The sequence below is a fragment of the Peromyscus leucopus genome, chromosome 5, assembly GCF_004664715.2.
Source record: "Peromyscus leucopus breed LL Stock chromosome 5, UCI_PerLeu_2.1, whole genome shotgun sequence".
Taxonomy (NCBI): domain Eukaryota; kingdom Metazoa; phylum Chordata; class Mammalia; order Rodentia; family Cricetidae; genus Peromyscus; species Peromyscus leucopus.
In genome coordinates, this window is record NC_051067.1 from 133,675,289 (window position 1) to 133,701,245 (window position 25,957).

At 41.6% G+C, this 25,957-nt stretch overlaps 1 protein-coding gene across 2 annotated transcripts in view; it reads left to right on the plus strand.

The window, feature by feature from the left end:
• Mpp7 (membrane palmitoylated protein 7) overlaps positions 1-25,957 on the plus strand; it is a 219,718-nt gene that overhangs the window by 107,589 nt on the left and 86,172 nt on the right. The gene's annotated exons all lie outside the window — the stretch shown is intronic.

The window sequence follows — 25,957 nt, forward strand, 5'->3', positions numbered from 1 at the left end:
TTGCCCTTCTCCTCTAGCCCCTCAGCCCTTTGTCTTTGGATTTTTTTTTTTTTTTAAAAAACCCTCTTTAGAGTCATGCCTCAAAGCTCTCACTTCTAATTCATTGGAGATCATTGCAGACATATGGGTGATAGTCGGTTGTTAGAAAACAATTCTTATTAAGTGCTTGTCTTTTAGTTTTAAAAATATTTTTAGAGATGGGTCTATCTAGGCATATGTATTTTAATCATAGTTATTTTCTCTCCCTACAACTGAAATTCCCAGGCATCCTTTCCCGGACTTCAGTCCTGAAAATTGGTGGCTCTTATGGAAGAAAGTGTGGGGACTCATCTCTGACGGGGCCCCCCAGGAGATTTTAATTCTCAAGCCGATCTCAGTTTGTAATACAAACACTCAGATAACACATCAAACACCATATAGTAAATATAACTATGTATACATGGACATATGTACGTTATAGAGTGGTTACAAGGAGTATCAAAGAGGCTGAGATGCCCAGCTGGGAAGCCAGTAGGAACAGAAGCGTCCTTATATTGATAAGATGATAGCAAATGTTGATAAGAGGTATTGATAAGCTGTAGGGGAGACTCTGAAGAAGTGGTGGTGGCCATGCCCATCACAAGATTGAGAGAGAAGCAGCAAAGATGAGTCCCCCTGCGGAGATGAAAGAGCAGGACTCGGTCCAGATGAAGGAAAGGTGCAAGGAGAGATGGCAGGTCCAGCTGGGTGAACACAAGGACGGGCAGATGACAGCTGAGAAGGTCACGATTCCTTAACATGCACACTAGGGGCCCGATGACAGACTGATGGGGACCTCCACTGTTCAGTCCTGAGTTCCCCCTCTTTCTGGGGTCTAAGTTACACCCTTGATGAGATGTGTCCAGTAAGTTCTTAGGCCTGGTTTTCCTCATACCATTTTAATACATGTGTGTGCCCTTATAGTATTAATTTAGTTTGATTCATTTATAGGGTGTTAGGTATCTTTTCTACTACCAGAGAGAAGTAATTTTAAGCCTTTGGGATACCAGTTGTTCTAGACATATGGTACAGTTCATAAGTACACCCAGACACAAGGTCACCCTCCATCTTCAAAGTGGGGTCAAAAGTTATTTGTAAAAGTGGGGTTTCTCAGGGTGAGGCACAGCCTGAAAAACTGCTGTTTTACACAATGTAGAGTAACTTAGGGAAAAGAGCAGCCTGACCCCAACACCCTGCAACAGACTTGTTTCTGAACTTGAAAACATTGCATTCATACAATTTATTTGCTGACTGTTTGGATTCGTTTCCATTGGAGAGAACATGAAGGAGGCCTCCATATTTCTCCATGAAAGATGTCAGGGACGTGTGACAATTAATCTTTCATTCCTCTTACAAGTGAAATGCTGTGGTTTGGTTATCAGTTCTCTTTAAACCAGTTATATAACTAAGTTCAAGCAACACTTGTTGGTACCATGCAATCTTGTTTGTCCATCCTTTACTCCAGTGGAATGCTTTGAGGACACACACATTTCTGTCACTGAGGTCTCCCTCTGGCTCCCTTTTGGGTCCCCAGTCCTAGTGCTGGCCATTAAAAGCATTCACATGAGACACTTAGGGTATAGTGTAGAAGATGGGATTTAACTACAGCGTATAGTGGGACGCTATGAAATGGTAACAGTGGCTAAGGGCACAGTTATACCTATTTACATTCATGGCAGGCTTGGTATTCTATTTCTAGTGTCTCGGGGCCAGACAGCTTCCATTTAAAGTGTTTTCTTACCCAGTGCTTGCCAGACTCGTTTTATCAACACTTAAGGGGATCGACAAAACTTTTGTCTGTGTCCTTTACTAGAAAGCATCTGGCTAGACACTGATCTTAGGCCTTGCCAGATGTTCAGAATACCACATTTCTGCCCAGGGACTGAGATACAGCACCAATTCTATTCTTCTAGCCAGTGTCCTGTGGTCCCAGTTCTTGGTTTCAGAAGCTGCTGGTTAGGAAGGAAGGGTCCATCTGCAGGGATCTCCAAGCCTGCTGAAATCTAACTAGCTACCCAAAGATTTTGTAGTCTTTCCTATTCAGTTATTGTCCATGTCTCTCATTTTATCAAGAAGCAGTGAGAAGCTTAATGGCAGTCATTGGGGTGATATTCCTGTGCTAGTGAATTAGAGCCTAGGCTGAGATAATGTTATAAGATAGGGACAAGTTCAGGGCTTTTTGGAAACACATCAATGTGGCGGGGAATGGTGTCATGTTTAGAGAGCAAGCCCCTTGTGTGTGTGTGGGGGGGGTTATGTTACTTGCCTCTGCAGTACTGTTTGCCTTGGGTAGGAGGAAAAAGAAAAAGACAGCCAGACACTGTGAATGATCCATGGCCACCTGGTCTGATGGAGCCGTCGTTGGGCCTCAACAGCTGGTAATGCTCCTGGGCCAATCAAAGGTAATTGTCCAGCCAGCTCTGTTGGAGAAACCAGACAGAGGTATTTCATATGTTATAGCTTACACTTTCCTGGGCACAGAAACACGTACAACCCGCCGAAGATAGGAATTCCTGAGGCTCTGGGTAAATTGTTGTTTTTGTAAGTCATACTCTCCAAACAGTGGCCATATGTAGCCCTTCTTAGGTATTTGCCAGGGAGGAGAGAGTGAATCAGAGCCAGGTTTGTGGAGCCTTGATGGAGCTGTGTCTTCTGCGTGGTCTGCCTTTACTATAATGGAATAGTGCCTTCTGAAAGTTAGAGTGCATGCAGGGACTCCTCAAGAATTCATGGCTTCAGAACAACCACCTAACATGTGTGTTTAGCCATAATTTAATGGGAAGGAATCTATTAGTCCCACAAAAACATTTCTTTCCTAGAAATATCACTGCCTTGAGAACAGTCATTCATTAGAATGCTTGGAGTCAAGAAGTCTCTAATATTTTCATTTCCTATGTCCAGGCAATTTCTGTTACTCCCTAAATCCAGTGAATAGGAATTCCAGAGAGCAGGAAGATAGCCAGCTTCCCCAGATATAGTGCTTAGCAGGGCAGGGGCCACACCAGAAACTGCACTCCCAGTCTCAGGAGGTATTGTCAGGTCACTCTACCAAGAATTGACCATAGTACGGGAAGGCAGGCTTTTGAAACATGCGTTTGTATTTATTTCTACTGCCTTGGATCAAATAAGAATTACAAGTAAACCTCTTACATAAGCTGGTTTGGGCTGAAGAACTGGATAATTTCCCTAAAGTTTAGTTAGGTTCCATGAGTTAACCACCTTGAAATGAAAGAGATGGAAGTCCAGTGTGCAGCCAGAGGAGGGCAGGGCAGTTTCCAGAGAGGATCGTTGTGTCTGCAGAACAGCAGTTGGGATTCATCTGCACTGGGTTCCAGCCCATGCTCCCACACCTCTCTCTTCCTTCTCGGCCGTCTCCTTCTCATAACTCACACTGTGAACCATTGCCTACACCAGGTCCTTGTTCACACCTATGAGTGTTCTTGTATCCGAGCTCTATCAGCCAAGACATATCTCAAGTCCTAGTTCAGATCTGACCCTGCGCAATTAGATTGATTGACTTGGACTCTGGTAATGCTTATTATGAAGAGTGATTATTGATGGATCAAATTCAAATGAATGAATGAATATATGTATTAAAGTGTACTTTAAATGGTCTGGTGCATGGTGACTTATAACTGTGATGAGACTAATTAGTATTACCTTCATCATCCCTTTTCTATGACTGTTTTGCAAGCCATTTTCATTGACGCGCCATTCTTTCCAATATCCCTTTGGCTGCCTGGCTACGTTTTCAGAATAGTCTTTTCTAGCCTTACTACAGTTTTGTTTTGATGCCTTTTAATTTTTGTCCTGTTTAAAATTGCAGCAAAAATTCAATAGCAGTGTATGGTTAGAAATTCTTAACAAAGATCTTGAGTTAGCCAAATGTGGTTTCTAAATTTTCCTTCAGTTAAAAATGGCACCGGACCTTTGGGGCATTAAAGGTGAGATCAATGAATTAAGTACTCCTGTATCCACCTCACATCTTAGGGAATAAATCGTTGCAGTTAGTAGAAGTCTGGTGTCCCTGCCCTCCAATAATATTCACCTTGGGTTTGTATTCATGGACAGTGCAGGATATTATTTTATGTTTTAATACCTTTTTGTAAGTAGACTCATACTTAACTCACCCATTTTTCTGCACCCACTTTTTCTTTCTTTTGGTTTTGGCTGGATGTATCTGTGGTACGAGAAGTACCTCCAATTATTCTACATTGCTATGCAGGGCATTATGTGGTGAAATCTTTCTCCTGTTTGTTTTCCATTCTGTTTTCCTGTTCATGGGTCTGTGTGTAGAGAATTGGCCTGTCGGAGCTGCAGCACATCCCTAGCCGCGCTCGAATGACTAGATTTCCTTGTTTTGCCGACAGATGTGACTGGAAATGCCATCTTTAAGTTTTAGTCCTTTTCACTTGAATCCTAGAGGTCGACCTTGTGTTTCTGGGCTGACTCTGATCCTTTTTATGTCCTTTGCCTCCTCCCCTTTGGCGGTTTGCTTGTCTCTAATGGGTTTGTAGTGATCACCTGGTGGGTCCTCATCTTGGATCTTTGTAATGCAATGTAAGTGTCTGTGCTCACTTCCTTCTGCCTGATAAGTGTTGAGACGCACATCCCCACAGGAAGTTTTCTGGTTGTCCTAGGTGTAGGAGCAAAAGTGTTGCAGACCCCTCTCCAATCCAAACCTCAGCTCTCCAGTCTTACTGGGAACACTCACCAGAGTCTGAGGTGTTTGTAGCCCCCAGTCCAGTCTGAGCTTTCTTTGTGTTTGCTGGCTGCGTAGGGGGCTGTTTGCATTGACCTCATGCTGGCATTTTGTGGTAGGAAGGTATATAATGTATTCTTAGTACCTTGGAATTTAGGGGTAGCTTGTTCATTGAAGTGGGGTTCTTTTGGGCATCATCTTGTGTCTAAGTTGCTCTTTTATATTCCTTGTTGTTTAAAACTGTTGTGGGGGTTTGAGAAAACCTCTTCCAATCTGTTTTTTCCCAGTTGTTTTCCCATTCATTTCATAAAAATGAAGGTGGCCTCCTTGAGGCACAGTGATGCAGATTCACAACCTATTGTGATCGGTGGACCGACTTGTAGCTGTTTATAGATAATTGGGTTTTTAGTCAACTCAAGTTGTGGCGTGAATTGTTTTATCTTTCTTACAGATAGATTTGTAGTTCAGGAAGATATTCATTATTAACCTGGTTTAAAATGAATGTTATTTTTAGTATTTTAATTACTCTATTTTCAATATGTCATGTTGTGTATGTCTGTAAAGATGTTTTCTGGTGATATTATCAAAAGGAAAGGCAGGAGTTAGATTGGTTTAAAATTCTTTCTGTGCCATATATAATATTTAAAAGAACTTCAACATGTTTGAATGAAATATTTTTTAAAGTTTGAAAGCAATTGTAAATTTTGGTGATTAAGGTATTAATAATTATTGTAATAAGCTTATACTTTAAGAAATCTAAAGATGAGATTGTAGGCTGTTTTTTTAAAGGCTGGTAATAGCCTCCACTAGGCTGGAACTCAATATGTAGATCAAGCTGGGCTCAAAATCACAGAGATCCTCCTGCCTCTGCTTCCCGAGTGCTGGGGGTTAAAGGTGTGCATCCCCATGCATAGTCTCTTTCTTCTTGTGTATCGGAAGTAAAATTAGTATAGAATGGCTCGCTCTAATTCAGAAAGGTATTTATGTCTTTATCCACTCATCCATCTTCCCCTCTACCCATCCATCCTGTGAATGATGTTCACAGATGAAAACTTGACTGTCCTGCCTCCTGGTGTTAGTCATGGCCATGCCGTTGGTGTACTGACTAAAATGTGCATGGAAATGGGATGTTTCACCACTGGGCAGAGGCCCATCAGAGGCAGTGAACTGCGTTCCTCTTCCCCGCCTCTCTGCCCTGTGCCGTCTTGTATTTCAGCCCTTGGGCGCTCCGTCTACTTGGGTCTGAGCACATAAGGACATGGAGCAGGGTTCTCTGAGGACAAGTTTGTGTGTGTGTGTGAGAGCTAGACTATAAACCTTCATTGTCAAGAGTCACTAAGATTTCAGGATTCGTTATTTGCACAATTTAGCATGCTTAATTCTAGCAAGTGTCTTCACCCTATTACATTCCAAATCTGTTTCCCAGATGTAGCTTAGTTGGCAATACGGTGAACTCATAACAAATGCAGTCATTCACATTCCATGAAGTTAGTTATTTTTGAGTGATTGCTATGATCCGACAGTTGTTTGGTTAAAAAGTTAATACTCATCTTCTTGTCAAGACATCGTAACTTCTGTATTTTCTTCCTTGATAAACACGTGTCTCTCTCCTAACCGGGGTGGCAGGGTTAGAGGAGGAGTGGCGTGTGTTATGTCATGCTTTTGCTTGACAGTCCCAGAGTTGTGGACTAGAGCAGGTGTGTGTCATCTGGGACCATCCCTCATCACCAGTAAAATGGAAGACAAATATTCTTACCTTGGACCATGTTGAACATGTGTTGATGGGACAGCCAGCTTCCTGTTTCCATCCTTCACATCCCTGACCCATAGTTGGCTTATGGGAAGCACCTGGTGTGTCCAGATCCTGGGTCTTTGTTTATACCCAATGTGTTAAATTCAGTTGTGCTTACCCAGCTCTTCAGAAAGCAAATGCTGAAGGAAAAAAAAATTAGACACTAGGTCCAAAGACTCATGTCTACCTAAGTGAACTTTGGAAATGTAATGCAGTGAAGACGCTGGGGAGGATGAAGAGTGTGCGAATACAGAACCCTGAAATTTTAGTGGCTTGTGACAAAGACACTCTTCTTACCTCACCTTGTCTGGTAATTAAATATCAGATGGGTTTTGCTTGCAAAGAGCAAGCAAGGACTTTGAGTATCAAAGACGCACAGATGCCCTTCTAACAGAAAGACCAGTGGCCCTGGTGTCGCAGACGCTTTTGTCTACAGTGAGCACTTTGACTGTGCTCTCATTCTCCTTTGTGCCTGGGAAGCGCATCATCTCTGCTTTTCCCTCATTATTTATGTTTCTGTTTCAGTTCAAAACTAAATGAGGTTAACCAGCGACTTAAAAATACATTGTCTCTTGGTAGCCATTGTTTAAACAGTTTTAAGTGATACAGATGATAAAAATCTTATTTCTGTTACTTGACAAAAGAGATGTGCATCTTAGTCTTTTAATTCAAGTAAACCCTGGCTTGGTCACTGCCCTGTGCCTTTTAAGAGTTAATAGAGGCCAGGTGGTGGTGGTGGTGGTGGTGATGATGGTGGTGCACGCCTTTAATCCCAGCACTCGGGAGGCAGAGCCAGGCTGATCTCTGTGAGTTCAAGGCCAGCCTGGTTTACAGAGCGATATCCAGGACAGGCACCAAAACTACATGGAGAAACCCTGTCTTGAAAAACCAAAAAAAAAAAAAAGTTAATAGGGAGTGAGTCTCAGGCTGTCTTAATCTCCAGATGCCCACTAGATGGCACCATTCCTTTAGGAAATTTGACCCCTTGCTCAAGGACCTTGTCCATTTGTCATTGATGGGTTAAAACTAAAAGAAGCAAATTCAGGCCAAAGCAGTAGGAAAAACGTGTGAAATTTTCTTACGTCATGTAAAGAGCTGTGGAGCTTTGTGGTAGAAATATTTATGATTGATAATGTATTACATTTCCAGAGAATCGGATTGTATTATTTGGCTCTTTCATGTAAAGCATATTTAAATGTATAGTGTGTTAGGCGATGATGATGATGATACAGTGGTAGAAATGGGCTTGGTGGTCTTTTGTCATGATTCTGGGAATCCAGCTCAGTCACATCAATAAGTAGATACTAGTACTAATAAATGAAATTTGCTACTTAAACTATGTAATGGGTAGAGAAAGAGTGTTTGCTCAGTTTTCTGTTGAGTAATTGACCATTGAGCTAATTGAGAGATGACTGGTTTGGTTAAGAATTACCAGGTAAAGCTGGGCACAGCAGGTACCTTTCAGCCCTTGAAAGTCTAAGGTTCGAGGACTATGAGCTTCAGGCCACTGTGGACCACACAGCAAGTTTCAGAACAGCCTGAGCTACGCTTCAGAAACCTGGAATCAGGTGAAAGGGATGTTAGGGAGGTAAGAGTGAGCTGGGGGAGATGTTTCATAGTGTGGGGTTCAGGGATCTTCATCTGTACCCCAGTCTCTGGAATAGGTAGATCCGCTAGTTATGGCCAGTTCTTATTTCGTTGGTAGTTTCTCTCAGGGTATTTTCCTCTCATTCTTTTAGAACTTCTTTTAGGTAGACATTGTCTTCTGGAATTAATGTCTGAGTTGTTCTTCAGCTTTTGCTTTCTGAAAAATTTCTCAGTGTTTTATCTTTCTATTGTTTTTTTTTAAATTGCAGTTAAAATATTAAATTGCAGTAATTACTGAGGACTGTCTGGTAACCTTGCCTCTTTTTTTTTTATTTTTTATTTAAGAACTTCTAATCTTATTCCATGTAATACAGAATCTTTTTGAAAATAATTGATCCCCGAACAGCTCACGTACTCATTGGTTATCATGTTCTTTGTGCTTTTGAAAGCTCAAAGTGCCCCATTCAGTCTTCCGGCAACCCTAAGACATGCACACCGGTCGTTATGGAGACACTGTGTTGACTTGTTCTACAGCCAGTCAAGGGATAGGGCTGGTTTTGAACCTAGTTTGTCTGACCCGAGCTCTGTTCCTTCAGCATTGTGTTATCCTCAGACTGGAGAGGCAGCTTCTTGGGTAGAGTGCTTCCCTGCCATGCTTCAGTCCCCGGTACTGCATAAACCTGGTGTGTTGATAATTCCAACACTCAGAAGGTAGAGGCAGGAAGATCAGAAGTTCAAGGTCACCCTGGGCTAGATGAGGCCCCTGTCTCAAAAAACGAAAGAAAAGAACTTGGTTTTATTTTATAATTATTCCATGTTGTGTTCTACCCTTCTTGACTCGGGGACTTTTCCCTTTTCAGTCTGTCCATCCATTTGGTGTTTCTCCTGGAGGCTTGCCTTAGGTATCTACTGAGGTTCACTCTGTTCCATCCTTGACCATACTGAATAGTTAGCTGAACAGAAGCTCTACCTGCCAGGTTAGAGTAGAGGCCCCAGGGATGCTGCTAACCATGTTCCAGATGCTGGAACAGCCTCCTCCAACACAGAAGAATGCAGCCCAGATGTGCTTGCCCTGTATGGGAAGCCCAGCTTTAAGGTATAGGAAGGGAAGCCTCTTGTGCTCTTGGTATGTGATAGGAGAGGTCATCATTCTAGAACTTACACACTTTTTTCAACTTCATGGCTCTTCCTTTCCTTCGTTCCTTCCATTCTTGGCCTTACATTAGTAGTTAAGTGTCTGTTTGCTAAAACTAAATCTCAAGTTTATAATTTCTTTTTTGCTATCCTGATTACATTTGCTTTTTCGGTTTCCAGTACAAAGTGCTCATGTCTGAGTCTGAGGCCAGGATAGAATGTTTTGTATTAGTGTGTATGAGGTATTTTCCTTCATACCAAGTCTTCAAAGACTGTTCTGTGCTAATTTCCTCAGAGGCTGTTTATTCTTTTCGTCACCTGTGCTTATAATCTCGGTTTTTGTTGTTGTTTTTTGTTTTTAAATTCTATCAAACTCCAAAACACTCTATCCTGCCCACCACAGTTACTGCCTCATTTCCTACTTTCTGAGGGTAAATCTCTAGTCTAACTTGAAACTGTGTGGACAGTTTCTTAAATACATCCTTGCAGTATCTTAGTTTTCTGTGTTTTCTTGGATTCTGCTTAAACATAGCATGGTTTGTTCAACTGTTAGACATTTTGACTTTGATCATTCATTCGCTCACTCTTGTGCTCAGGGTTGAGCCTAAGGCCGTGGGCATGCTGGGCAAGGACTTGGATCCTTAGCTCTGCTCCACAGGCTGTGTTGAGGATCCTTAACTCTGCTCTGAATGCTATGTGGATGGTGATAATGTTCTTCCACATGCCTTTGTGTGTAGACTTGGGGAGCGGGTTTCTTTCAACTGCTTGTGTACATAGTATGTTCTTATGAGAATACACTTGGAAATGGTGCTGCTCGGTGACAGAATATCTGGCTTGAATTGTGTTTCAGTTTCTATTCTAGGCAGCCCCGGCACTTCATGCTGTCCTCCAAAGCTATAATATGTAGACTGTAGTGTGGGAATGATAGTTTTCAGAGGATGTCTGTGAAGTGCAAAGAGGTCATTCACACGAAGTATACCAAGTCTGGCTACAGTAGCACTCAGTATGCATTGGCATTAGAATTATTAATAGTCATTGGAAGGTACCATAGTCATTCATTCAACAGAATAAATACCTATTTGAATAAAATATTAAAGTTGGCAGTGATTAAAAGAATATATAAAAATAAAATTAATTTATTGTGAGCCTGACTCATATTTTGGCAGTCACATAAACAGATATACGAGGAGCAATCAGTAGTATAGCTGGCATAATTTTTATAACCCAAAGTGTTTTTAATATTGAGTTCCTTAATGATATTAGCTTTATTTTGATTCTTTGAAGGTTGATGAAAAGTATTATTCATTTTAGCTCCACAGTCCACTTTGTGCTACCACCCATTCCAAATGCATGGTATACTTGCGATCTGAGCCTGTGGAGGAAAATCTGGATACCTCCACAGTAGCAGCTTTGGCAGAGGCAGAAATTTAATATATATGTGTCTGGGACAGGGCATGTGTCTGGGGAGTACAGTCTCAGCATGTGCTATGTGGAGTTGCTTAGCTTTCCCATGTAATAGAGTGCCTAAGGGTTGAATGGGATCGACATAGGTATGTTTAGGAAATTGTTGTATAAAATTCCAACAGTACTCATTTCTAAATGACAAATTTTACTTCCTATCATGTTTATTTCTGCCAAATTTTAAAATCCACAGCAGGGTACAGTCCTAATGTACACTTGGATGAAGTGATACTTTGGAATTCACTAGACGGCTTGACTTGGCATCTTACAACTTCATGAAAGTGGGTTGCCAGAGTCTGTGACATCATCCTCTCTGTGGGCCAATGAAAGTACATTGCATCATTTGAGATCTGGCAGCTCTGAGAGCTTGCAAAGACCTTAGCTTAGGATCTTGTTGTGAGATAGCTCTGGCTGCTCCTTTGGCAAAGCTGTTCAGTGCACGTAAGGAGTTCTAGGATGTGGCTCAGCCACTCGCATAGAAAGGTGCTTGGGTTTTGAGTAATTGCATGATGTTCAGAGACCAGGTACTCTCACTGTTTGCTTGCCAAAGAAAGACATGCCAAAAAGGGACACTGTATCTAAACCGTAGGAAGTCTGCTGTTTAGAAAGAGACTGTGCAAAGAATGAATAAAACGGTAGAAGTGCCATGGGAGCACATCCCACCACAGTTAGATTAGTGCAGATGTGGCAGAGTTACAGATGACTTAACTGGGGATTCTACAGAGTACTTTACCTGCCAGGGTTAGACTGCGGTGCAGTTGAGATGTCTGGTTTCAAATGTAGACTTCAAATAAGACGGCTCAGCAGTTCCAGTAAAGGGCCTGAGTTTGGTTCACAGCACCCACTGGGCGGCTCACAATCATCTGTAACTATTTGGTCCAGAGGGTCTGATGCCCCTTCTGACCTCTCCAGGCTCGTGAGGCATGGGGTGCACAAGACCTACACTCAGGCACACACACACACATACACAGCAAAGAAAGAAAATGATTCCATGTATTTGCAGAGAAGATTAAATTATAGCTTCTCTTTCCAATGAGATAACATGTTTTTTTGCTTTTGAACATCTATGGGTTCGCTTGAAATGTCCTCAGTTCTATGGTTTGGCCTACTTTCTGTATTGCCACGAGGTCTAACCAGCAATTTTTCTCCAGCTATTAAAATGTAAAACCCTAAGGAAAATGGGCTTTTCCCACAGCAGAGAACCTTACGCTTAAAAATACAAAAGGATGGAGAAGTGACTTGTAGAAGTTTCCCTTACTTTTCAGCTTCTGGTTGTCATTGATTTCTCTGTTTTTAGAAAATTGATTAGAAAGCAAGTCAGAGCTACTGAAGTTAGTTGTAATTAATTTTCTGAATGTCAAGCCCTCTACTGGATATATACTTCAAGATAACGGGATGTGAGTTGTTTTATATCCCTTCTATCTGCTTGGTGCTGGTGAGGCATAGTACTTAATACTAGTAGATACTTCCTAATTTGTACATAAGTGGCATTTACAGAATTAAAAATATTTATTTTCAATTTTTGTGTGTATGTGCATGCCTGAGTTTATGTACATTATACCATGTGCATGCCGGTGACTATGGAGGCCAGGAGCAAATGTCTGAGTCTGGAACTAGTGTTACAGACAGTTGCTCACTGTTTGATGAGAGTGCTGAGAACGTAATCCAGGCCCTTTTCAAGAGTAGCAAGTGCTTTAACACTATGCCCCCCTTCCAGCTCCCATTTGCAGAATTTAAACTTTTTAATTTACCCCTGGAACCATTATGAAATATTTGACTGAAGTTGTATAAATTAAATGTTTACTAACTCAGAATGTACAGCTATTTTATAGCTATATTTATCTTATGTTTTCTATATTATATATAGCTATAGCTATTTTACTTTATGGGAGACTTGTCTAAGCCTGTCACCGAAATCTGAAAGTAAAAGGGGGAAACCGTAAAGATACTGTGTTAGTCAAAGTTCTTTATAAATATAAAGAGGATAGGCACTAAAAAAGGAATTACTAAGTTGGTTTATATGCTTCTTCTCATGGCCATCTACACACTGGAAAGGCTGAGAACTTTCTAGCTGTTTGGTCTATGAGGTTGGATGCCTCAGCACCCCAATTTATCAATGAAGGCCTGGAGGGTTCCTGGAGCGCTGCTCTTCTCAGCCCACATTGACACCGGGAAGCTTCAGGACCAGAAGTGCCTGGGTTCTGATGCCAGTGAAGGATGACAAGCACACACTAGCATGGCCAAAAGCAAAAAGCCTTTCACTCCAACTTCCATATGTCTGGGCTGCGGCTAAAGGTGTTCCTGCTCTGCTGGAAGGTCTTTCCTGCCTTAGGTAATCCTTCCACAAAATCCCCTTAATAGACCAGCTCAAAAATATATGGCCCAGTTGACTGCAGAGCCAGCCAAGTTGACACCCAAAAGTAACCGTTGCAGATATAAGGGACATGATTCCACGGGGAGCTGCAGGCAGAGATGATTAGGAATGACCTATTACGTGTAGTGAAAAATGTAACTTCAAAAATGGACTTGTAATTTAAAGGCTTGAATTGCAACTTTGTTAGACTTGAAGAAAACTGCTAAGTATGAAATATGTCTTTAGAAAATAGCAGGAAGGAAGGCAAGGCCCAATATATCATAATTACATGTTTTATTCTGCTTAAATATATAATACAGTGACAGAAAATATGAAGAATACTAAGAAGTGCAAAGGCCAGGATGTGATCCATGTGTTGGACTGGTGTGTTTGACACTACATTAGACATAGTAGCGCATGAGCTGGGAGGGGTGTAATAGGACTTGAAGTGTATCATATCTGTAAATTGTGTGCAGATGGTGTTTAACTTTTTAGGACTTCAGCTAAATATATATCTGTGAGAATTCAAGCTGACTCTGCATCATGGTTAGAATGCATATAAGCTTCAAACCCTTGGTACTGGAGAAATAAAGGAGAAAAACTAGATCAACACTAAAAGTGAGGCTCTTAGTGTATGCACAATGGTCAAGAAGGTGGAAGCTGTAAGAGACAGAAAGGACCTAACTTTTGAGTGTTTAAAAGTCAAAATTTAGCCCCATAAGAGAAAGGATAAATGTAATGAAGACTTGGGCATTGTGGCGCATGATTCAAATCCTATTATTACTTGAGACACTGAGGTAGGGGTTTCATGAGTTTGGGGCCAGTCTGGGCTACATGAATAGACAGTGTCTTTAAAGTGTTTTTTTTAAAGCAATAAGCAAAGTTCATCTTAAGTGATTTTAAAAGGGCAGTAGAACAATCAGGTAGAAAGGAAGAACCGCTGAGACAGGAATTAGGACAGAAATGAAGAGACGCAGCGAACGACAGTTGATCTACAGAAGAACTGGTGACGTGTGGACCTTCTTCTGGATGGATTGTTAGAAGGAGAAGGAGAACAAGATGGAAACAGTTTTCAGAAGGCAATGATTGTCACAGTCTCAGAGTTAGGAGGGACTCAAAGGCTCATTAGAGAACACTCGCCACCTCCCAACACGGCCATTGCTTAGGTCCAAGCATTCATAAGGTTATCTCGTCCCTGAGTGTCCCTGCACAGACATGTCAGTGGTCTGCTTTCACCTCACAGGAATAAGAACCTCCTTAGCTTGGTAAGCCAATGGGAAGTGAATAAAGGCTGCAAAGGAAGAAACAGAACTGTCAAAATTCATGGATGTGATTGTTTCTGAAGCAAATCTTCAGGTTAGTTTAATAGAGAGCTGAGCAGGTGGCTAACTGCAGGGTCTGTGTACAAATTCACCTGTATATCTAGATACCTGCAACCAACAGAAAAAGAAAATTGAAAGCAACCAAACTACCCTATGTATAGTAGCAGTAGAAACTGTAAGTTTAACCGTGATAGAGAATATTAAACACCCATGCACAGGAAATTGTGAGACTGTGAGATTGTGAGACGTCACTGAGGCCCAAGTACATAGAGAATGGGGAGCTTGACATAAAGCTGCCTCTTTGCCAAGTGTGGCTTCAGTTTGCGTAGACCAACAGAATTCAGCGGGGAGAACCCGCGGTGGTCAGCTGCCAATCTGCAACCGATGAGCCTTCTAGTGCAGTAGTTCTCAACCTGTTGGGTCAAAAGGTATCCTGCATATCACATATTAGATATCCTGCATTATCAGATGTTTATATTGCAATTTATATCAGTAACAAAATTATAGTTATGAAGTAGAAATGAAAATAAATTTATGGTTGGGGATCACCACGACATGAGGAACTACATTAAAGGGCCTCAGCATTAGGAAGATTGAGGACCACTGTTCTAGATTATCATAAGGTTGAAATAATGGCTCTGAGCTGCACTGCCACAAGGAGCTATGCTGGGTTCCTTTCGATGTGACATGTTCATGTGTTCAGGTTCTTACAGTATGGGGTAGTCCTAGTTCTTACAATATGGTTTGGGGAACCACAAAGTCCCCAAGACTATTTCATGGAACTGAAAGGTCAAAGCTCTTTTCCTGAGAATATCCTGATAGGTTTGCTGCTTCTCCTGTGTTGACTCTTGCTTTCGTGGTTAAAAGTGCTGAGATCGCCCCCAGATGAAAGCGAGGACACTGAACAGTGTGGGCCATCCCCACACCAAGCTCTCATGTAAAAACCAAGCACATATTTCAGTATGTGGTGAGGAAGCTGGAGAAATTACCAGCTACATTTCATCTTAGCTGTTGAGTCCTTGTTTGTTTTTTTCTTTTAAGTCTGTTTAATATAGAATAAATGAAAATATGTTTTGGGAATCTGATCATTGTAGACTGAAAGATGTATGTAAAATATTGGGCTGCTTCAGAACACAGCAGATTACCTACTTCTGGGTTGTATAATTCAAGTTGATTTTTCATTGTTGACTTGCTGAAAAGTTCCCAAATATTCCTTGGCTACTCTCTCTAGAGTGTTGTTCTGGGAACTGAGGGAATTCAGCTGTATAGAATGTTCTAAGGAGTAATTTCAAATGGAACTACCACATTTTCATCCAGCACAATAAAGTTAATCATTTGATGCATTTTAATAATTTAACTCCAGCCTAAAAGCTGCTGTAGTACTTTCATTTTTTTAGGGTTTTGTAACTGTGTTCCTTATAGGGATTATTTATTTGCATAGAGATATTGCAGACACCTTGCCTGAAGGTATACTACCTTTTTTAGGGTTTTGTAACCATTTTCCTTCTAGGAATTATGCACTTGCATAGAGATATTGCAGATACCTTGCCTGAAGGCATGGTACTCATTGCTTCCAGCACTTTCCTGTAGAAGGCTTTTCATTGTTGATATCCTCATCATCACCATGTTTTGCATATGTATTTGGAAAAGAACAGACTCAAAGCTTTGTGTCTCAGCTGTGCTTATGAACATGACCGTACCAACAAACTCTCTGTGATTCAGAAATCTACGGACCTCTGTTGTAACTTGAAAAATAATTCTAAATGAGATGAACTGTTCTTTTCAGTGTGATGACACATGCTTTTAATCCCAGCACTCAGGAGGCAGAGGCAGGCAGATCTTTGTGAGTTCGAGGCCAGCCTGGTCTACAGAGCGAGATCCAGGAAAGGCGCAACGCTACACAAAGAAACTCTGCCTCAAAAAACCAAAAAAAAAAAAAAAAAAAAAAAAAAAAAAAAAAAAGAAAGAAAGAAAGACTAAGGTGTACCTCAGAGGAAGCTTGCTTAGCCAGCATGGTTGCAGCCCTGGGTGCAGTCCTTAACACATTAAAAGAAAGGAAAAGGTATCAGGCACAGGCACAGGTGCCCAGCAGAATGAACCACATGAGCTGGATGGATGCAACAACTCTTGCAGACTCTGATGTACATTTGCCTGAGTGCTTTTCCTGAGCATAAGTAGTGGTGGTCCCTTTCGTGATAACACTGTCATAAGTAAATTAACTGCTGTTCTGTTGGAAGCCAGAGTTAATTTGCATTAAGTTGCAAACTTAGCCTTTTAATTTCTACAATAATTAGAAATTATGGGCAATTGAAAGCTTTTTAAATCATATGGTTTAATAATTTTTATTAATAAATATTACTAGCAATGTAAATTATACTGCTGTGTGGCTAGCAGTATTAAGAGAAGTACATTTTTTTCCCCCTGTGTCTTGATTTTGACAGTAAATGGATTTACTGTTAATGGCTTCCCCATAGCTGTTATAAAAACAACAATATTTGTACCCATAGTTTCTTAGTATTGGCAAGTATTATTTTTAATGCACTGCTAAGTTTAAAGGGAAATATAGTGAAAATGCCTGTTTCAGAACCGAAGGGCAAAGTGCATACTGTTAACTGTTTCAGTTTGTCTTGAGCTACTGTGAAGGGACCTGGTCAGGGGTGGGTGTGGGCGTTACTCTCCTGAAATTTAGGCCAGGCATGAATAGAGAATTGTTATTGTGCCACACATAGAAATTGCTCATTTGTTATGGTTTCTCTATTAATAAGTGGGATGATAGGGAAATTCTTCCCCTTAAGGAGATGACAGAGAAGAGGCCTACCTCTTCTGTGGTGTGGTAGGAAGGAAAGATTCTGCTTTAAGAATTTGTAACCACAGACCATTTGGTCCATGACTTGGGATTTGATGGTTGTTATTCACCAAGTCTGGCAATTTTATATGGGAAAGCAGCAGTCGGTTGCTGAGACTACAGGGTCAGGGATCAGAAGCTAAATAAAACTTCTAATTAAGCCAGGTGGTGGTGGCGCATGCCTTTAATCCCAGCACTCGGGAGGCAGAGCCAGGTGGATCTTTGTAAGTTCGAGGCCAGCTTGGTCTACAGAGCGAGATCTAGGACAGGCACCAAAACTTCACAGAGAAACCCTGTCTCAAAAAACAAAAACAAACAAACAAACAAACAAACACCCCAGCAAAACAAAACAACCTTCTAATTAAAAGCTAATTTCCAAAAGGGTCTACTACCAACCTTAGAGGCCTTTGTAGGAAATCCCATAAAAGACCCAGCTTAAATAATGAACTGGAAGAGAGTTAACAGAATGTTGAGAGAAAATGAAGTTGGTTTTCCATGGAATCCAAGTATCTAGACTGATTATGAAAGCCATGTTGATGAATGAAGGTCTGGCCTCAATAGTTATCACAAAAATGGAATAATTATTGTTTTAACCAAGCAATGTAGAGTCTAGCTACAAATTTTATGTATTTTAAAAAAATTTATACTTATATTTTAGATAGGATTTCCCTTCGATGCCCAGGGTGGTCTTTTGTATTTCTGGGCTTTGGCAAACCTCCTGAGTAAGTACCATAGCTGGAGTGCAGGCAGGTTCTACTGTGCCCAGCTGTGTTTCATTTTAAAATATACTTATTTTTAAACTCTGTGTGTGTGTGTGTGTGTGTGTGTGTGCGTGCGTGCGTGCGTGCGTGCGCGCGCGCGCATGTCAGTGTAGGTGACTGTGGAGGCCAGCAGGGTCAGAATTCCCTAGAGTTATAGTGACTACAGGAAGTAAAGTGATCAGTGTGGGTGCTAGGTGTAGCTGGGAAGGTTTCTCCAATCCTGCCCAGCCTTACAGTCCCACAGCCACTTATAAAATAATCACCCAGAGGCTTAATATTATTTCCAAACTGCATGGCCTATGGCAGGCTTCTTGCTAGCTAGCTCTTTCATCTTTAATTAACCGATTTCTATTAATCTGTGTTTTGCCACATGACCGTGGTGTTACTGGTCTGCTAGCATCTTGCTTCTCCTTTGGTGGCAGCTGGCGTCTCCTCTGCCTCTGCCTTTCTTCTCCTCCCACCCCTCTCTTGGATTTCCTGCCTGTCTATGATCTGACTCGCCATAGGCCAGAGCAGCTTCTTTATTAAATGATCATTACAACACATATTCAAAGCATACAGAAGGCTGTCCCACAGCAGCTGTGAACCAAACGTGAGTACTCTGCAAGAGCAATAGCTGCTCTTAACCACTGAGCAGTCCCTTGAGTGCTGGTATGTGAGTTTTAAATGGCATTAAAATCAGTGGGAAGAGATTAAGTGGGTGTCTTGGTGACTTCTCCTTTTGCTGTTATTAAATATCTGACAACACCAACTTAAGGGGGGCAGTTATTTTGGCTCACATTCAAGGCTGTGGTCCCTCGTGGCAGGGGAGTCACAGCAGCCGGAGCCTGAGGCAGCTGGTCACACTGCATCTACAGTCAAGAAGCGGTGAGCCGTGGATGCTTGTGTTTGGCTCGCCTCTCCCTTTTCTGCAGTTCAGAATCCATGGAACCCAGAAGGGATCTGCTGCAGGAATCTATCATAAGAACTCAGCTGGTTATGGCAAAGTCACTACCTGGAGGAATCAGGGAATTCCTCCAGAGGAAGCCAAATCCCAAGGAGTTTTTGGTATTACTTGGCTTGTATATATCAGCTGTATTCTGTTATGAAAATCATGTGTGCCTTCATAGTTTTCCCAATTGACTTTTCCCTAGAAGGGCTCACAGTATGGGCAGATCACTCTCTGGACATACACATTCCAGGTATTTGGAGAACAGCCTTAGGAAAGGCTTTCTCTGGAATCAGATTATCTCCCTTATTTCAAGGACTACAGGAAACACCATCCAGGTGGGCGCCCAACTTCCGAGGACTAACAATGATAACAGCCCACATGCAAGTCTCCTGACTTAAGGTAAATTCCACAAGGAGACACCACCTAGGAGAGGTGGACGTTAAGTAATAGCTTTACACAATTTAGCTTGGACCCTCCCTTTATATACCGGAACTTCCAGGGCACAGGACAGAGAAGAGAAAAGAGAATGGAAGAACTAGACGGGGAAGAATTAGATTGAAGGGCTAGAAGAGAGTACTAGAGGAACAAGATGAAAGATGAGGAAGAACCAGATGGGATAGCCCTAGCTGGGTAAGAACAAGCTGAAAAGGACCTAGATGAGGCAGAATTAAGACAGCATTTAAGAGGGAACAGTAGATAAACAGAGAGAAATCAGGCAAGAAAGGAGCTAGGCACGAGAACAGAACTGGAGCTGTGTATAAAGGATGTTATGCCAGAGGAATTAAAGCAAGTGGACGATAGAGCTTGGTGTGCTGAGATTCTATTTCCTGAAAATAGTCCTCGCCGTTAGTAGTTCTCTCTCCTGAGCCCCTGGGGTGTCTATTAAGGCTGGTCCCTCTAATATTATACAAGAGGGATGTGTCTTCCCACCTCAATAAGCCTAATCAAGATAACCTCCCCTCCCATAGTCATGCGTAGGTGGGTCTCCAGGTGACTCTAGAACTCATCAAGTTGACAGCTGAGATTAACCATCTCAGTGGGGCTGCTTTTGGGAAAAGATGAAGCTAGAGGCCGTCGTGACTACAGTGGAGAGTTTCTTGTACACAGTGACGATGGAACACTGTCAAGCCTCAGGAATCTCTCTGGTCTTAGGGTAGAAAAGCACAGTGCACAGCCCAGAAAGAAAAACCTCAAGGTATTTAGCTATTCAAACAATGCCTGCTTGTCTAGGGCTACTGTATTGTTTAAGACAATTGACAAGTAGAACAAAAACAGAATTTTTTGTATTTTCATTTTTAACAGTACACGTTCATGTGTTATAGCACCGTCTCCATTGGAGACATAGGTAATAGCGGATAGTGTTTGTGGGTACATGCTTGCAAGTGTATAAGGAAGGATACAGCACTTTCAGCATTATTTTTCCTCTTGGAGGACATGAAGAAAGAGAAGGAAGGTGGAGTTTGTAGCCATCTCTCTCATGGTTTATTTTTTTATTTTTTTTAAAGATTTATTTATTTATTATGTATACAACATATATGACTGCAGGCCAGAAGAGGGCACCAGATCTCATTACAGATGGTTGTGAGCCACCATGTGGTTGCTGGGAATTGAACTCAGGACCTCTGGAAGAGCAGTCAGTGCTCTTAACCTCTGAGCCATCTCTCCAGCCCCTCATGGTTTATTTTATAAGCTGTCTAAAGTATGTATACTAAACGTCTGTTTGGTCTTGATACTAAATATAGTTGTTCCCTTTTCTTTTCTTTTTTTTTTTTGGTTTTTCGAGACAGGGTTTCCCTGTGCAGCTTTGCGCCTTTCCTGGAGCTCACTTGGTAGCCCAGGCTGGCCTCGAACTCACAGAGATCCGCCTGGCTCTGCCTCCCGAGTGCTGGGATTAAAGGCGTGCACCACCAACGCCCGGCCTCCCTTTTCTTTAATTTTCCTTTTAACTAACTTTTTTTTTTTAAAGATGGGATTATACTATGTAGACCAAGCTGGCCCTAAACATGGGATCCTCTTGTCTTGGTCTCTGGAATGTGGAAATTATAGGTATGTGTTACCATGCTTGGCTGGCTTCTTTTCTTTAAGGTTAAACTCATTTCAGAAATGAAACATTATATTAGTTACTCTTCTCATCCCTGTCATGAAACACTGACAAAAAGCAATTTAAGGAAGGAAGGGTTTATTTTAGCTCACAGATGGAGGGTACAGCCCATCATGTAGGGAGTTCATGGTGGGCACATGAAGCAGCAGGTCTCATTGTACCCACAATAAGGAAGCAGAGGGAGGTGAACGCTGGTGCTCATCTTTATCCCTTTTCCTTTAGGTTTGGGACACAAGTCTATGGGATACTATATTTAGAGTGGGGTTCTCCCACCTTAATTAATCTAATCTAGAAACTCCCTCACAGACATGACCCAAGCTTTGTGTCGTAGGTGATTCCAGGTCCCGTCAAGTTGACAGTATCAACCATTACACAAACTTGAGCTTTGTGTGTGAGGCTTTTAGAGTTTTGTTTCTTTCTGGGCATGGAACCAGGGCCCTGAATATGATAGGCAAGTATCTTCAACTACACCACATTTTCATCTCTACATGTTTAAGAAACTTCTAAAGGCATAGCTCAGTGGTACACTTGCCTGGCATGCACAGGTTTTGATTCTATTCTCAACCCCTCCCATGTTTTAAAGCATAAGTAAGCATTGTATGCTCCGTATCATGACTAAAATGAATACAAGCAAAATCCCTGTGGGGTCTTTGCATATTCCTTATCATTGTACATGTCTCGTGAATGGAAAGCAGAGATGAGACTTGGAGGAGAAAGCATGTTATTTCATGTACCATCTACTCCATGTCTTTGTCACACTACCAGTAGCACAACTGATCATGTGTCATACAGATAGTGTGTTTAAGTAGTTCTAAAAGGGTAATAGAAATTAAACTGACAAAAACCTACACTGATTGTCACCCACTTCCATGCGTGTGAAATACATCTGTCTGCAGCATGTTGCACATGTGCCGTGCTCAGCAAACTACACGGCGTCTGGAGAGGGTGTGTGCACACCCACATCTTGTCTTCTCGGACAAAGGTTAAAGATGCCTACACTCCTGATACATGTTATTTTTAGATTGGCTCAGAGTTCTCATGGAATAGATGTTTCAGTCAATGTCTTTATAAACAAGCAGAATTCAAACAGAGGAGTATGGTTTATCTTTTGTTTGCCAATAATTTTTATGATGCACATGATTTAACTTTAAGGTTGAGAGAAAGAAAGATTTAAGATAAAAATGGAAAAATAAAAACAATAGAAAACAGAAATGGCAGAATAATTTAAAAGGTGCTTCCCTGACAATATATAAACTCCATGTTAGTCGAGTGAGGGGATGAAAGGCAAATGGAGAGAGAACACCAAGAGAAGCTGGGATGTAGAAAGGGGAAAAAGAAAATTCAGTAAGTTTTAAGAGTGTATTTTCCTTAAATAGATTGGGTAAATTTTTAAAAGGCCAGATGAGAAATAAGTTATTCTGTTTTCTACAACTCAGAGAAGAGAGAGGAGCCTTAAAGGGAGGAATTACTCTAACCAAATGGGAAGAAATCAAGTTGGGCAGGAAAGTGCCTCTCCAAAATACAACAGACCCAGCGATTCGGAGCCCAGCATTGGGTGTTGAAACAGGAGAATGTAACGCAGGAGGTGTTTTCAAAGCACATCAAAAGATAAAATGCTTTCATATTTTAAAAACCAGTAGCAACTTAGGGAGGAAAGGGTTTATTTCAACACATATATCCAGGTCACAGATCATCACTAGAAGAAGTCACTACCCACTACCACAGGAACTCAAGAACTGAACTTCTTCGTGGTGGAGAATGCTACTGACTAGCTTGCTCTCTGCTTCATGCTCAGCTAGCTTTTTTAATACAGCCCAGACCCACCTGCCTAAAAGCAGGTCCACGTATAGTGAGTGGGTTGGGCCCTCTTACATCAATCTTTAATCAACACAGTTTCTCACAGACGTGCCCACAGGCCAGTCTGATCTGAGCAGTTCCTCAATTGAGGATTTCTCTTTTCCGGTGACTCTTCAGTGTGTCAAGTTGAGGATAAACTCAGCACATTAATAAATATAACACTGGGCACTTAGACTTGGTGGAGACAGTGCCAGAAAAGCTAATGTTGGCCTCAAGAAGATGAATGGTGAAATTCTAAAGAGAAAACAAAACAGCACAGTAAAAGTATAGTATAGTCGTGTTTGCTCAAAAGACAGGGGGTAAAATTGAATACTTTTAAATATTCTTGATGAGTTTATAAGGCTGAGTTCACATGATAGTGTGTACTTATTAGGTGAAGCAATAAAGTATCGCATTAAAATAAGGACGTGGATTCTTACCGGTCTTAGTTTTAGGCCCAAACATAGACTGTTGGTAGCTTCAGATTTGAAAGGGGACATACAGCTGGCTCTGTTGCTTTTGCACAATGGTTTTTGTTGTATTTGGTGGCTTAAACTTTCTCCTTTTTTTAAAAATCATCTTCTGCCCCTCCCCCCCCACCCATGACATTTCATTACTTAAAAAAAAAAAGGATCCATCATTGCTTAAAAATAATCCTAATAATTTCTAACTCTTCCTGACTGTAATGTTCTTTTTAATAATCGGAATTACCCTACCTCCCACGTCTATATTTTAAGTAACTAAAGTAGCCAGGGCAGTGGTGCACACCTGTAATTCCAGGGCTTGGGAGACTCGAACAGGAGACTGCGAGCTTGAGGCCAGCCAGGGTTACAGAGAGGCCTTATCTCTGAAAGCAAAATGGTGCAAAGGACAGCAAACTAGAGAAAGTTCGCAGAGAGGTTTCTGTGTACAGGAGTGAGCCAGCGGCAGGACACTAGGAGCACTGTAGAAAGATTATCAAGCAGGCAGTATCAGTGTTATTTTAACATTTAAAAAATTAAGATTATAATAACAGTTGCCCCTTCCCTCCCTCTAAACCCTCCCAAGTACCCTGTTCTTGGCTCTCTTTCAAATTCAAGGCCTCTTTTTCTTTCGTCGTCGTCGTCGTCGTCGTCGTCGTTGTTGTTGTTGGTGTGTGTGTGTGTGTGTATTCCTAAATACATAAATATAACCTGCTCAGTCTGTATAATGTTACTTTTAAGTATATGTTTTCATGGCTGACTGTTTGGCATTGGATAGCTGGTTGGCGTGCTCTTCCCTGGGGAAGACTTTCTCTTGCTCTCAGCATTTATTAGTTGTCTGTAGTTCTTTGCATAGGATGGTGACATTGTGAGCCTCCATCCCAGTCAGCATTAGCCTGTCTATTGGCGCCATCCTTATTCAGAACTGTCAGAAGCTAACCAGGAAGTCTCACCAACATGGCTGCCTAGACATGGCCTGAGCAAGAGTCAGTGTTTCAATACCTAGAAGCCGGGTGAAGGACCACAGGGATGGCTTACTTGATCACACCCAGGTGACTGTGGTGGCAGTGCCCCTCCCCCCCAGTTTAAATGCCCTGTACAGTCATGGAGGAGTTTAGTTTCAGTGACTGCATGGCACCTACTTACTAAATTCCATGTATAGTTTGATAATTGAAGCTTCACTTCAGGTTACATGTGTGACTAACATCAGACATTGACAGCAGATTTCCTTACTAAAACTGAACATTTATTCTTAAAATGTGTCCAGCTGAAGGTATCTATAGCTTTCTTTTCAAAATTGGTTGCATATAGAAATGAACATGGTTTTTGTTTGTTTGTTTGAGAGGGTTGTGTCCCCAAACACCATGCATAGTTGAAGATGACCTTGAACTTCTGATCCTAAGTGCTGGCATTAAAAATATGCCTCCTGAGTGCGAGCCTCTGTTTATTCTAACAGGAAGCATTCTGAAAAGCAGCTGTAGTCAAGCTAGGTGAGTTTTATCATAGTCTAAGGTAGGGTCCACTGGTTGGATATGACAGAGCCGCCCAGTGCTAGGTTAATTGTTTAAATACAATACATTTAGCTTTCAGTATGCCTGAGTTTTGTTTCAAATAATTATTTCATGCTTTGTTAAAAATTATTTCATGTCTTAACATTCTTTACAATTTGTGATAAATATTTAAACTTAACAGCTCCAAGATATTAAATTAAAAACAATTTACTCTGCGCATTCTGGTAAGGCCATAACTGTCACAGACCTTTCCCCGATGTCCTACCTTTTATACCAAGTTGCCAAAAGTAATAGGATCTGCTCTCAGCAGGAGCGTCTAGCCAATCAAAATAAAATCTCTCCTGCAGACTCTTACAAGGGGTTGGCTAGCTTTGAGTATAATTAACAGGAGCTGGTGAGACATTGTTTTTCAAACACAGGAGAGGAGAGTTTTCTTGACTGTAAGAACAGGCTAAAGTAGTGCTGGAGTATTTTAAATGCTATGAAGAAAACATAAATGAGGATGCTCGTTCACACATGGGTCAAAGAGGGTTTCACGTACTACACCACAACACATTTTAAAAGATCTATTATATCATTTTATGTCTGTATGTGTGGCTATATGCGGGTATGTGGGCATGTGTCAGGGCCGTGGAGGCAGAGGCCGCGGAGCTGGAGTGACAGGTGGTTGTGAGATGCCTGATGTGGAAGCTGGGATTTGAACTTGAGTCCACTGAAAGAGCATTTGCACTCTTAACTGCTGAGCCATCTCCCCAGCCCAAATATTTTTACAGAAGCTCAGATTGCCTAATAGTGCATTAAAATACATCCTTGCATGTATGTCTTGGGTCCTGATGATGAGACACGGGAGAGAGGTTGGTTTTACTTTTTAATATTATTTACTTGTTTGAGTATGGGGCATGGTGTTATTTAACCCAAATAGTGAAGATGCCTGAGGTCCAAAGAAATCCCTGAATTTCTCTGAGATTTGGATTTGGGAAGTGACCGCATTGGTGGTGGGGGGAGACAGGTTGTGGGAACAGCATGCTGAGTCAGGTGCATGTGTGCCTGGCTTCATCAGCCCCAGAATCTGCTTACCCCCTTTGCAGCGCCTGCAGGCCAGCCCCAGAAGGGGAACGCTCCTCATGGCTTTGCTTTGTTCA